We start from the raw sequence: 12020 nt of genomic DNA on the forward strand, positions 1-12020 counted from the left end.
ATAGGTTTAATTGTTAATTATTTAAGTTTAATAATTTGAGTGTATTTAAAATATGCTTCAAAGTGAAAGGAACATATATAGGAATGTTGGACATATTTGTGAAGATCTCTATAACTGGGAATAAGGAATGTTAATAATTAGGTAAAAAGCAGGTTATCTACTTCAAGAAAACCTAATATATATCATTAGAAGGTTATTAATAAAGTAATAGTTCTATTGAAAACAAGATTTATGTTTATATTAAAAGTTCCCCTAATTACACTGCTTTCTAAACTCTAGATCTTAAAACCCTGATGCTTTTAAATAGGTTTTTCTGAGAAACTACTCTATTGCAACTGACCCAAATGTGTTCAACACTGGCTGTGGGCTGAAAAATGTACCATTATATGTAACTCTAAGCCAATTTTTAGGTATATAGGCATATTAATAGTTATACTAATAAATTAAAATTCTTATCTAAGTGTTCCAGTTTCATAGGGGCATTTTGTTATTATGTACTTTCTCAAAAAGAGTGTATAAACTATCTTCAAGGGGGGGATAGAGGTCATAATTTTTTTTTTTTATTTACTTATCATAACTTGTAAGTCAGGGAACCACTTCTACATTGAGATTTCATTCAGTTTCTGTGTATGGCTTTGTTTCTAGAATTAAATATATTGAGAGAAATATTTTTAACTTAGTTGTAATGTATAGGTATTTACTTTTACAGCAGTGACCTATGAATTCACCTAAAGAGTAATCTAGAAATCTTTGACAATACATTTTTTAGCAGTATTTTAAAGTTATACTCAAGACTTCTGTCACAGAAAAAACAGCCTTCTCCACGCAGTGTATTGACCATTAATTTAACATTTCACCCTATACTCTTAATTCAAATGAACACAGGTATAGAAGATATTCAAGGTGTCAATATTTTTCCTCACAGTATTCTCTTGGGTTTTAAAAGTATGAAATGAAAGATACAATGGGTTGTATGTATTGTATTATTGATTGTAATGGTAATATTTTTTAACTATCCAATCCTAGAAGAAGTTGGATAGAATTACCAAATAATACTCTGAGCCTGAAAAATCCTAAGTGTATTGAGCTTTGGAACACAACCCAGTAGTTCCTTTTTCTAAGTGGTCACACTCAGTGCAGGCTTCAATATGGAATAATTGTATACCAACTCAAAAATACTGTTTTATTGCATGCGTAAGGTAGACCATTTTATATACAGGCAGTGTTCTTAGCACTTTAGATACTCTGATTTAAGACGGGAATTTTATAATTTATTTCTTGGAAAATTTCTAAACATTCCTTGTGTTCATTTTAAACTAAAACCAGTCTCTCAATTACAAACATAAATTACTAAATATTAGTTGGACTGAAAAGAATAATCTAAGTGATATTCATGGTGATGCAAGTTTGTTTAGCTCAGTAATTTCCATATTGTTAATTTTCTCAAACCAATAAAATTGAAAAAAAAAAATTATACCATCCAATCAACATTGAGACAACATAGTAACACATATAATTCAGCATGAAAGATCAGTTTTATATGGCAAGACATTCTGTAGTCAGTTCTCTTCCTGGAAGTACCAGGAAATGTTTCAAGGAAGGAAGTTCTCAAACAGGAAGGTGGGATCTCTGTTGGACCATGAAGAACAAAATGGAAATCATTCTAGAGGAAACAGATATACAAGGGTTCAGACTGACGAACAGACAGAAAACAAAGAGAAGGAGAAAAGGATTTACTGTAAATGAAAGATAAGGAAGGGACAGGTGCCAGGGGATCTAATTGGCTGAGTTCAGGTTTGGTTTTACTTCCCTTGGCTGTAGGGAGCCTAACTCAACCCACCATCATTTTTTATTTACACTATGCCTTAGGCCCTGGACTCCTCCACTCTTGCCTTCCTTACTGCTACTGCTGCTAAGTCGCTTCAGTCGTGTCCGACTCTGTGCGACCCCATACACGGGAGCCCACCAGGCTCCCCTGTCCCTGGGATTTCTTCAGGCAAGAACACTGGAGTGGGTTGCCATTTCCTTCTCCAATGCATGAAAGTGAAAAGTAAAAGTGAAGTCGCTCAGTTGTGTCCAACTCTTTGTGACCCCATGGACTGCAGTCTACAAGGCTCCTCTGTCCATGGGATTTTCCAGGCAAGAGTATTGGAGTGGGGTGCCATTGCCTTCTCCGGCCTTCCTTACAGTCTATTCTCTTAACTGCACCTCTAAACTGATTTTCTAAAGTTTACATCAGATTATGTCACACACTCTCAAGTAGATTCTCAGAAATTCATCAGGGTATATTAGAGATATCTTAGCAAGGACCCTTGTGATCTGGTCTCTGCTCGTCTCACAACCTCATTGGTCACTCTCCACATTTACCCCTCTTTCTCACTCTGCTCCAACCACCGACCTTGCTGGTCTTTGGGTATGCCTCATCCCCACTCAGGAAGCCTGTTAGGAGCTGTCTCTCCCCAGATGGTTGTCTGACTCACTCCTGTGTACAGATTTCTGGTTAAATTTCACTTCCACAGAAAAGCTCTCCTTACTTCAGTCTCTAAATAAACCTATCACCTTGAATTCCTGCACCCTCCAAACATGTGCATTAATGTGTTAGTACATATTTAATCAAATCATCTACTTTATCCTGTAGAACATAACCTCTACAAAAGCAGGAACTTTGTTTTGTTAGCTGCTATAATCCAAGAGCCTAGAACAGCACCCAAAACAAAGCAAGCCTTCAATATTTATTGAATAAATGTATTAAAGGAAGGATTGCATGGAAGCAGTGGGTTAAGACATGCATTAAAAGACTCTAGCTGGTTACCTTTTCATTTCCACAGTTTAGACCCATCCTGGAGAAGGCAATGGCAACCCACTCCAGTGTTCTTGCCTGGAGAATCCCAGGGATGGTGGAGCTTGTTGGGCTGCCTTCTATGGGGTCGCACAGAGTCGGACACGACTGAAGTGACTTAGCAGACCCATCCTAGCAAGTCCTTTTGGTAATCTGTACTGATACTGCCTATACTTAAAGTGTCAGTTCCACTTGGTTTCATATAGATATTTGTACCGCTGAGTACAAGTTAAACAGTATTTAGCTATTAGACAGTCCAGATGCCTTACAGATGAGGAACAAAGCCCAGAGTAGGCTAATGCCTTTATCATGATTCCTTAATGAACCTGTAACCTGGCCAGTTAGAATGCTAAACTTGCACTTTGCAGTTATTCTCTGTTTGTCTCTTCTGAGGCTTATGGAACATTTTCTGATTTTGTTGTTTGTTTGTTTGCTTGTTTTTTGCTAATTCAGTACCATGCTTTGTGTCTGTCTTTTTATCTTGTCATTTCCTCTGTTCTCCCCCAAATTATAATTTAAACCCCTGTCAATAAGGTTTATTCATTTTTTAGCTTGCTTGCATTCTTTCATTATCACATTCATCCATTCATTGGTCTTTTTTAAACACTGTGGTAAACTCTATAAAGCATACAGGATAAGGCAGAGTTCATGCCTGACCTCCCACCACTGTGATCATTTTGTTCTCCTTGCCCCACTGTTGTGTTCATTTGCTAGGGCTCTTGTAATAAGGTACCACAAACTCGGTAAGTTAAGCCACAAAAATGTGCTGTCACACTTCTAGAGACTAAAAATCCAAAATCATGATGTGAGCAGGGTTCGTTCTTTCTGTTGCAGGCCTTTCTCCTAGCTTCTGCTAGCCTCCAGCATTCCTTGTCTTACAGAAGGTGGTCTCCCTGTGTCTCTTTACATTGTCTTCCCTCTCTGTATGGCTGTCTATACGTCCAAATGTCCCCTCTTTATCAGCTGCTGCTGCTAAGTCGCTTCAGTCTTGTCCGACTCTGTGCGACCCCAGAGACGGCGGCCCACCAGGCTACCCCGTCCCTGGGATTCTCCAGGCAAGAACACTGGAGTGGGTTGCCATTTCCTTCTCCAATGCATGAAAGTGAAAAGAGAAAGTGAAGTCACTCAGTCGTGTCCGACTCTTCTCGACCCCCATGGTCTGCAGCCTACCAGCCTCCTCTGTCCATGGGATTTTCCAGGCAAGAGTACTGGAGTGGAGTGCCATTGCCTTCTCCACTCTTTATCAGACGCTGGTCTTATTGATTAGGTCAGCGCTAAAGATCTGTTTTAACTTGATTACTTGTAAATATCTTGTGTCTGAGTGGTTTCACATTCTGAGGTACTAAGGATCAGCACTCCAACAAAGCTTGGTTTTTTTGTTTTGTTTTGTTTTTTAACCAATGAGACACATCAAAGCACTATCTTGCCCTTTTTGTTTCTTCATAGGCAAATGTGGACTGTTCTGTGGTTTGTTTGCTTTTGGTCCTCTTTCCAAACACAGTTATTTTTTTCTTAGCAGCTATCTCACAAGCTTATGGGAGAGCTTTCATTATTACAAAATTCTTCCATATGAATAAAATCTCTTTCCCTGAAGTTTCCAAACATTTGTCTTAATTCTGAAATTTGGAACATTAGAGATTTAAATTTATTCCTTTCCCACTCTGTAGGAATCCAAGCATCTGAGATCCTTTAACTGATAGAGTTTTTCCACCATGGAATTGTAGTTACACTTTTGACACAGAAATTCCAAGCCAGGAGCCTGTACCATCTGGTTAGTGTTTCACTGGCACTTTGAGTTCATGCTTAACCCTAAGATCTTATATATTTAATTGTTTAAATTAGCAACAATTAACATAAATTCATAAAATAGTACACAGTGGGCCTAACTGGTACAAGGAGTTATCTGACATATTTTTATTGAGTTATGTAATATTCCCCTATGTCTGCAAGAGGTGAACTATATCTCTTTTCCAGACTTTGTCATTTTGCTATCAAAGTCACAGCCCCCAAGCTAAATTCTATTTTTGGCAACTTTATATAACCAAACACTTTTATCATGTAGTCTTCTTCCTTTTACAAATATAAAATTTTAACTCTGCGTAAAGATGAAAAAAAAAAAATTGCCACATTTTTCCTTGAGTTTTTCTGTTCGCTCCTCAGAAAAATTCCCAAAAGATACAACTAAAATATTCAGAAATGTACTCCTTCTCATGGGGTTGAGCTCGCTATTTAGATACCACTTGAAAATAATGTATTTTCATTCTAATTTAGAAAAAGCACAAAAAGAAATAAGCTTTTTGATTAAAAACAGTATGCACACAAAGATTTATTTCTAATTTTTATCAGTGGAATTCTTCAATTAAAATGTTTTATGGGAGCCAAATAGTTAAAAATGAGTGACCACTAGTATAGAGTTATCAAACCATCTGTAATGATTGAAAGTAACACAACCTTCCCATCCCAAGTCTGGCAACTGCAGATATCCAGTAACCTTGATTCCCTTTCCTCACGCAGGAACATTTGGCGATTTCTCTGTTTCCTCAGCAAAAACTTACTATCATTAAAGACCTTTACTTTATGGGATAGTAGAAAAAAATTCTCAAATCTCATAGTAACTATTTGTCTTTCCTAGTCTATGAAGTATATAATGGTGCTACTCTAGGGATATTAGATACCTGTTCTTTATAGCCATTTTAAATTTATTTCTTTTTGGTATTGAGGCCATTCTTACCTGACTAGTTGAAAACCACCTACCTTTCTAACACTCTGATCCTCACGCCCTTTGTGATTTTTCTCCATATCACATATGGTCAAAAGTACAGTGTCTTTTCCTTTATTATTTCATTTATTGTCTTTGCTTCCCTAACCAGAATTTATGAGTGGGGATTTTTGTGTTACATGATCACATTTTTATGTTTATTATACCCAGAAAAATGCCTGGCTCACAGTAGGTTCTCTATAACAATATATTAATATGATGAATCAAAAAATGAACAGGCCACTTTTTCCATCAAACTTATTTTAATTGAGGTGAATTCACCAATTCCTCACTCCCACTTAAAACAAAACAACACCAAAAAAAAAAAAAAGCAAAACAAATAAATGAGATTTGATTCATCCTTTCACTATACCTTTTGTGGAGTTGAGTTTTTCCTTCTGCTTTCTCCTTCTATGTTTTTCTTCTTTTGATAAAAAGATGACAGTACACTTTCTAAAATATATTTCAATGCAGCATTTGTGTGTGTGGTGGGGGGAGCAATTATCTCTAGCATCACATGTATGAAATTTTCATAAACCAGAGCACCAAAATGTGTTCCTCCTGCCCTTTTTCTTTCACACAGCTCAGTTCAGCCGCTCAGTTGTGTCTGACATTTTATGACCTCATGGACTGCAGCACACCAGGCTTCCCTGTTCATCACTAACTCCCGAAGCTTGCTCAGACACATATCCTTCGACTCGGTGATGCCATCCAACCGTCTCATCCTCTGTCATCCCCTTCTCCTCCTGCCTTCAATCTTTCCCAGCATCAGGGTCTTTTCAAATGAGTCAGTTCTTCCCATCAGGTGGTCAAAGTATTGGAGTTTTGGCTTCAGCATCAGTCCTTCCAATGAATATGCAGGACTGATTTCCTTAGGATGGACTGGTTGGATCTTCTTGCTGTCCAAAGGACTCTCAAGAGTCTTTCTAACACCACAGTTCAAAAGCATCAATTCTTGGGGCTCAGCTTTCTTTATAGTCCAACTCTCACATCCTTACATGACTACTGGAAAAACCATAGCTTTGACTAGATGGACCTTTGTTGGCAAAGTAATGTCTCTGCTTTTTATTGTGCTGTGTAGGTTGGTCATATCTTTTCTTCCAAGGAGCAAGCGTCTTTTAGTTTCATAGCTGCAGTCACCATCTGCAGTGATTTTGGAGCCCAAGAAAATAGTCTGTCACTGTTTCCATTGTTTCCCCATAAATTTGCCATAAAGTGATGGGACCAGATGCCATAATCTTAGTTTTCTGAACGTTTCGTGTCAAGCCTGCTTTTCCACTCTCCTCTTTCACTTTCATCAAGAGGCTCTTTAGTTCTTCTTCTTCTTCCATAAGGGTGGTGTCATTGAGAATGAGGTTACCGATATTTCTCCCAGCACTCTTGATTCCAGTTTGTGCTTCATCCACCCCGGCATTTTGCATAATGTATTCTGCTTCCCTTGTGGCTCAGCTGGTAAGATATCTGCCTGCAATGCAGGAGACCTGGGTTCAATCCCTGGGTTGGGAAGATTTCCTGGAGAAGAGAAAGGCTATCCACTCCAGTATTCTGGCCTGGAGAATTCTATGGACTGTATAGTCCATGGGGTCACGAAGAATTGGACATGACTGAGCAACTTTCCCTTTCACTTTTAAGCAGGGTGACAGTATACAACCTTGACTACTCCTTTCCCTATTTGGAACCAGTCTGTTGTTCCTTTTTCAGTTCTAACTATTGCTTCTTGTCCTGCATACAGATTTCTCAGGAGGCAGGTAAGATAGTCTGGTATTCCCATCTCTTTAAAAATTTTCTACAGTTTGTTGTGATCTACACAGTCAGTGGTTTTGGCTTAGTTCTTTTATACAGTGAGACTTTTTACATCATGACCCCAAATGATCAAGAACATCAAAAAATAAAATGTAGAATGTTCTCTACAAAATCAGGAGAGAAAGTAACAGCCATTGAAAGACATAGCAGTGTACTCTCAAAGAATTTTTTTCAGAGCTAGACATATCCTTTACGATTTATCTGTCTTAAAAAAAGATTTTTCTATCAAAAAAGAAATACATTTCAGAAATAGGACGTTTTATCAGTAGTGATACATGCAACTTTTTGCACTAAAATAAGCTACATTTAAAATGTTTCACCTCTATAGGGTCTTAAAAATATAAAACCTGCCAAGTGTTACAGCTGATTTTTCCTACCCTCAGACTTGTTGAACAATTTTGGAACTTTTTGGTAATAGACAAATTCCTTATTAAATATTTTTGTTCCAGAGTTTAAGCCAGGATCCTATTGCAAAGCAGATGGTATTCATGAGCTGATTTTTACAAGAATATGTTTTGCTTCACTGATTGCTGTTTTGATAGCTATTTTTAAGATTTTTGGAACCCTTTAATGTCTATTTCAGAGAGTAATTTCCATAACCTAAATTGAGAAATTTTATTTCTGTCAATTTTATTTCTGTCAGAATGTACAGATTTAAGAAATAATGACTGTGATGGCCAAATGTGATTTGAAGAATAATATTTTTTAGTGGTTGTTTTTCATTATTCTCTTTGGAAAGCAACATAAATCAGTCTATTAAAACTGAGTTTGATGAAATAAGCTATTTTATAAAGGTACTATTTACATACATGAGAGAAAAAGTACTCATTTATTAAAGACAGGCTTTCTAAATAGTAGTTCAGTTAAGTTCAGTCACTCAGTCGTGTCTGACTCTTTGCAACCCCATGGACTGCAGTACACCAGGCTTCCTTCCATGCTTCCCTGTCCATCACCAACTCCTGGACAGAGCTTATGCAAACTCATGCCCATTGAGTCTGTGATGCCATCCAACCATCTCATCCTCTCTCTTCCCCTTCTTCTCCCACCTTCAATCTTTTCCAGCATCAGGGTATTTTCAAGTGAGTCAGTTCTTCACATCAGGAGACCAAACTTTGGAGCTTCAGCATCAGTCCTTCCAATGAATATTCAGGACTGATTTCCTTTAGGATGGACTGGTTGGATCTCCTTGCAGTCCAAGGCACTTTCAAGAGTCTTCTCCAACACCATAGGTCAAAAGCATCAATTCTTCAGCACTCAGCTTTCTTTATAGCCCCACTCTCACATCCATACATGACTACCGGAAAAAACACAGCTTTGACTAGATGGACCTTTGTTTGCCAAGTAATGTCTCTGCTTTATAATATGCTGTCTAAGTTGGTCATAGCTTTTCTTCCAAGGAGCAAGCGTCTTTTAGTTTCATAGCTGCAGTCACCATCTGCAGTGATTTTGGAGCCCAAGAAAATAAAATCTGTCACTGTTTCCATTGTTTCCCCATCAATTTGCCATGAAGTGATGGGACCAAATGCCATGATCTTAGTTTTCTGAAAGTTCAGTTTCAAGCAGCTTTTCCACTCTCCTCTTTCACTTTCATCAACAGGCTCTTTAGTTCTTCTTTGCTTTTAGCCATAAGGATAATGTCATCTGCATATCTGAGGTTATTGATATTTCTCCTGGCAATCTTGATTCCAGCTTGTGCTTCATCCAGTCCAGCATTTCTCATGATGTAATCTGAATATAAATTAAATAAGCAGAGTGACAATATATAGCCTTGATGTACTTCTTTTCCTATTTGGAACCAGTCTGTTGTTCCATGTCCAGTTCTTTTTGACCTGTTGCTTTTTGACCTGCATACAGATTTCTCAGGAGGCAGGTAAGGTGGTCTGGTATTTCCATCTCTCTAAGAATTTTCCACAGTTTGTTGTGATCCACACAGTCAAGGCTTTGGCATAGTCAATAAAGCAGAAGTAGATGTTTTTCTGGAACTGTCTCACTTTTTCAGTGATCCAACAAATGTTGGCAACTTGATCTCTGGTTCCTCTGCCTTTCTAAAGCCAGCTTGAACATCTGGAAGCTCATGGTTTACGTACTGTTGAAGCCTGTCTTGGAGAATTTTGAGCATTACTTTGCCAGCGTGTGAGATGAGTGCAATTGTGTGGTAGTTAGAGCATTCTTTGCCATTGCCTTTCTTTGGGATTGGAATGAATACTGACCTTTTCCAGTCTTGTGGCCACTGCTGAGTTTTCCAAATTTGCTGGCATATTGAGTGCAGAACTTTCACGGCATCATCTTTTAAGACTTGAACTAGCTCAACTGGAATTCCATCACCTTCACTAGCTTTGTAGTGATGCTTCCTAAGGCTCACTTGACTTCACATTCCAGGACGTCTGGCTCTAGGTGAGTGATCACACCATCGTGATTATCTGGGTCTTAAGGTCTTTTTTGTATAGTTTTTCTGTGTATTCTTGCCACCTCTTCTTAATATCTTCTTCTTTTGTTAGGACCATAACATTTCTGCCTATCTTTCCATGAAATGTTCCCTTGGTATCTGTTATTTCCTTAAAGAAATCTTTAATTGTTCCCATTCTGTTGTTTTCCTCTATTTCTTTACATTAATCACTGAGGAAGGCTTTCTTATCTCTCCTTGCTATTCTTTGGAACTCTGCATTCAGATGGTATATCTTTCCTTTTCTCCTTTGCCTTTCATTTCTCTTCTTTTCAAAGCTATTTGTAAGGCCTCTTCAGACAACCATTTTGCCTTTTTGTATTGCTTTTTCTTGGGGAAAGTCTTGATCCCTGTCTCCTGTGCAATGTCACGAACCTCTGTCCATAGTTCATCAGGCACTCTATCAGACCTAATCCCTTAAATCTATTTCTCACTTCCACTGTATAATCATTAGGAATTTGATTTAGGTCATACCTGAATGGTCTAGTGGTTTTCCCCACTTTCTTCAATTTAAGTCTAAATTTGGCAATAAGGATTTCATGATCTGAGCCACAGTCAGCTCACAGTCTTGTTTTTGCTGACTGTATAGAGCTTCTCCATCTTTGGCTGCAAAGAATATAATCAGTCTGATTTTGGTATTGATCATCTGGTGATTTCCATGTGTAGAGTCTTCTCTTGTGTTGTTAGAAGTGGGTGTTGCTCTGACCATTGCATTCTCTTGGCAAAACTGTTAGCCTTTGCCCTGCTTCATTCCATACTCCAAGGCCAAATTTGCCTGTTACTCCAGGTATTTCTTGACTTCATACTTTTGCATTCCAGTCCCCTATAATGAAAAGGACATCTTTTTTGGGTGTTAGTTCTATAAGGTCTTGTAGATCTTTATAGAACTGCTCAACTTCAGCTTCTTCAGCATTATTGGTCGGGGCATAGACTTGGATTACTGTGATATTGAATGGCTTGCCTTGGAAACAAGCAGAGATCATTCTGTCATTTTTGAGATTGCATCCAAGTACTGCATTTCAGACTCTTTTGTTAACTGTGATGGCTACTGCATTTCTTCTAAGGGATTCTTGCACACAGAAATAGATATAATGGTCATCTGAGTTAAATTCTAAATAGTAGAAGCCTCATTTTTTTCTATAGCTCTTACTGCTTCATTGCTAGTATACTTTTCTTGCCATAGTTCCTCTCTATGATTAAAATCTTGAATTATTATTATATGTTATTATGCCATATTATTATAAAATAGGAAATAATATTAAAGTATTTTTCAAAAAATAACTAAGATAATACTTTACAGTAATTAACTATTAGGGTTTGGTAAAAATCAAAATGACTTCATATATGTAGACAAATGTCTGTGAAAACCAGAAATTTTTTAAATTGATCTCATCAATTTGGTGTTTAGTAGTTAACCTTCGCTATTTCACCATGATTAATATATTAGGATTAACTTCAAAACAAATGTTTTCAGACTGAAGGGTGAAAAAATTGTATTATTTGTGTTATAGTTTCTTAACATCTACATTTCAAAATATGTAAATAAGCATAATTATAAGATACATATATATGTTCTTAATGTTCAGTAAAAGACCTTGGATGAAAATTAGCCCTAAATATTAGGATATATTGGTTTAATACAGGGAAGGTCTGAATTAATAGAGCATTGATTATTACTGACCCAGTTTAAGAACACAGAGCATCATTTAATTAGCTTCCTAAGTATTTTATCATAATATTCTTGATTCAGTAGACTACTTATTTTGAATAATTGTGCTGTTGATAACTGACTACATAAAGCTACATGCATATTCTCAAAAATATATCCCCTCCCAGTGAACAGGTATGCACTTTTGTATATTTGTTTATGTTTTTTAAAATTACTACTTATTTAGGATGCTTTAATCTGCCACATGTGCTGTTGCTGAAATAAAAAACAAGCAACTAAAGTATAATATAAAAATTTGGAAAAGTTTTGAGGTATAATGTAGATAGTGACATCAAAATGTATTGTAATAGTTGCTTGACTTTTTCTTAGCATTATATTCAACATAAAATACATGTTCATAGTAGAAATATATGCCTACATACATATACATATATGCATAAACTAGTTAATATTTTTATACCCTTGTATAACTAATAAAATATTTTCACATGCAGTTGCCTGGCACAAA

The 12020-nt window shown here is 36.9% G+C and overlaps 1 protein-coding gene across 1 annotated transcript in view; it reads left to right on the plus strand.

Annotated features, from left to right (window-relative positions):
• The window catches only part of PCLO (piccolo presynaptic cytomatrix protein), a 392120-nt gene that overhangs the window by 211039 nt on the left and 169061 nt on the right, over positions 1 to 12020 (plus strand). The gene's annotated exons all lie outside the window — the stretch shown is intronic.

This window comes from Bos taurus, chromosome 4 (genome assembly GCF_002263795.3).
Source record: "Bos taurus isolate L1 Dominette 01449 registration number 42190680 breed Hereford chromosome 4, ARS-UCD2.0, whole genome shotgun sequence".
NCBI classification, from domain to species: domain Eukaryota; kingdom Metazoa; phylum Chordata; class Mammalia; order Artiodactyla; family Bovidae; genus Bos; species Bos taurus.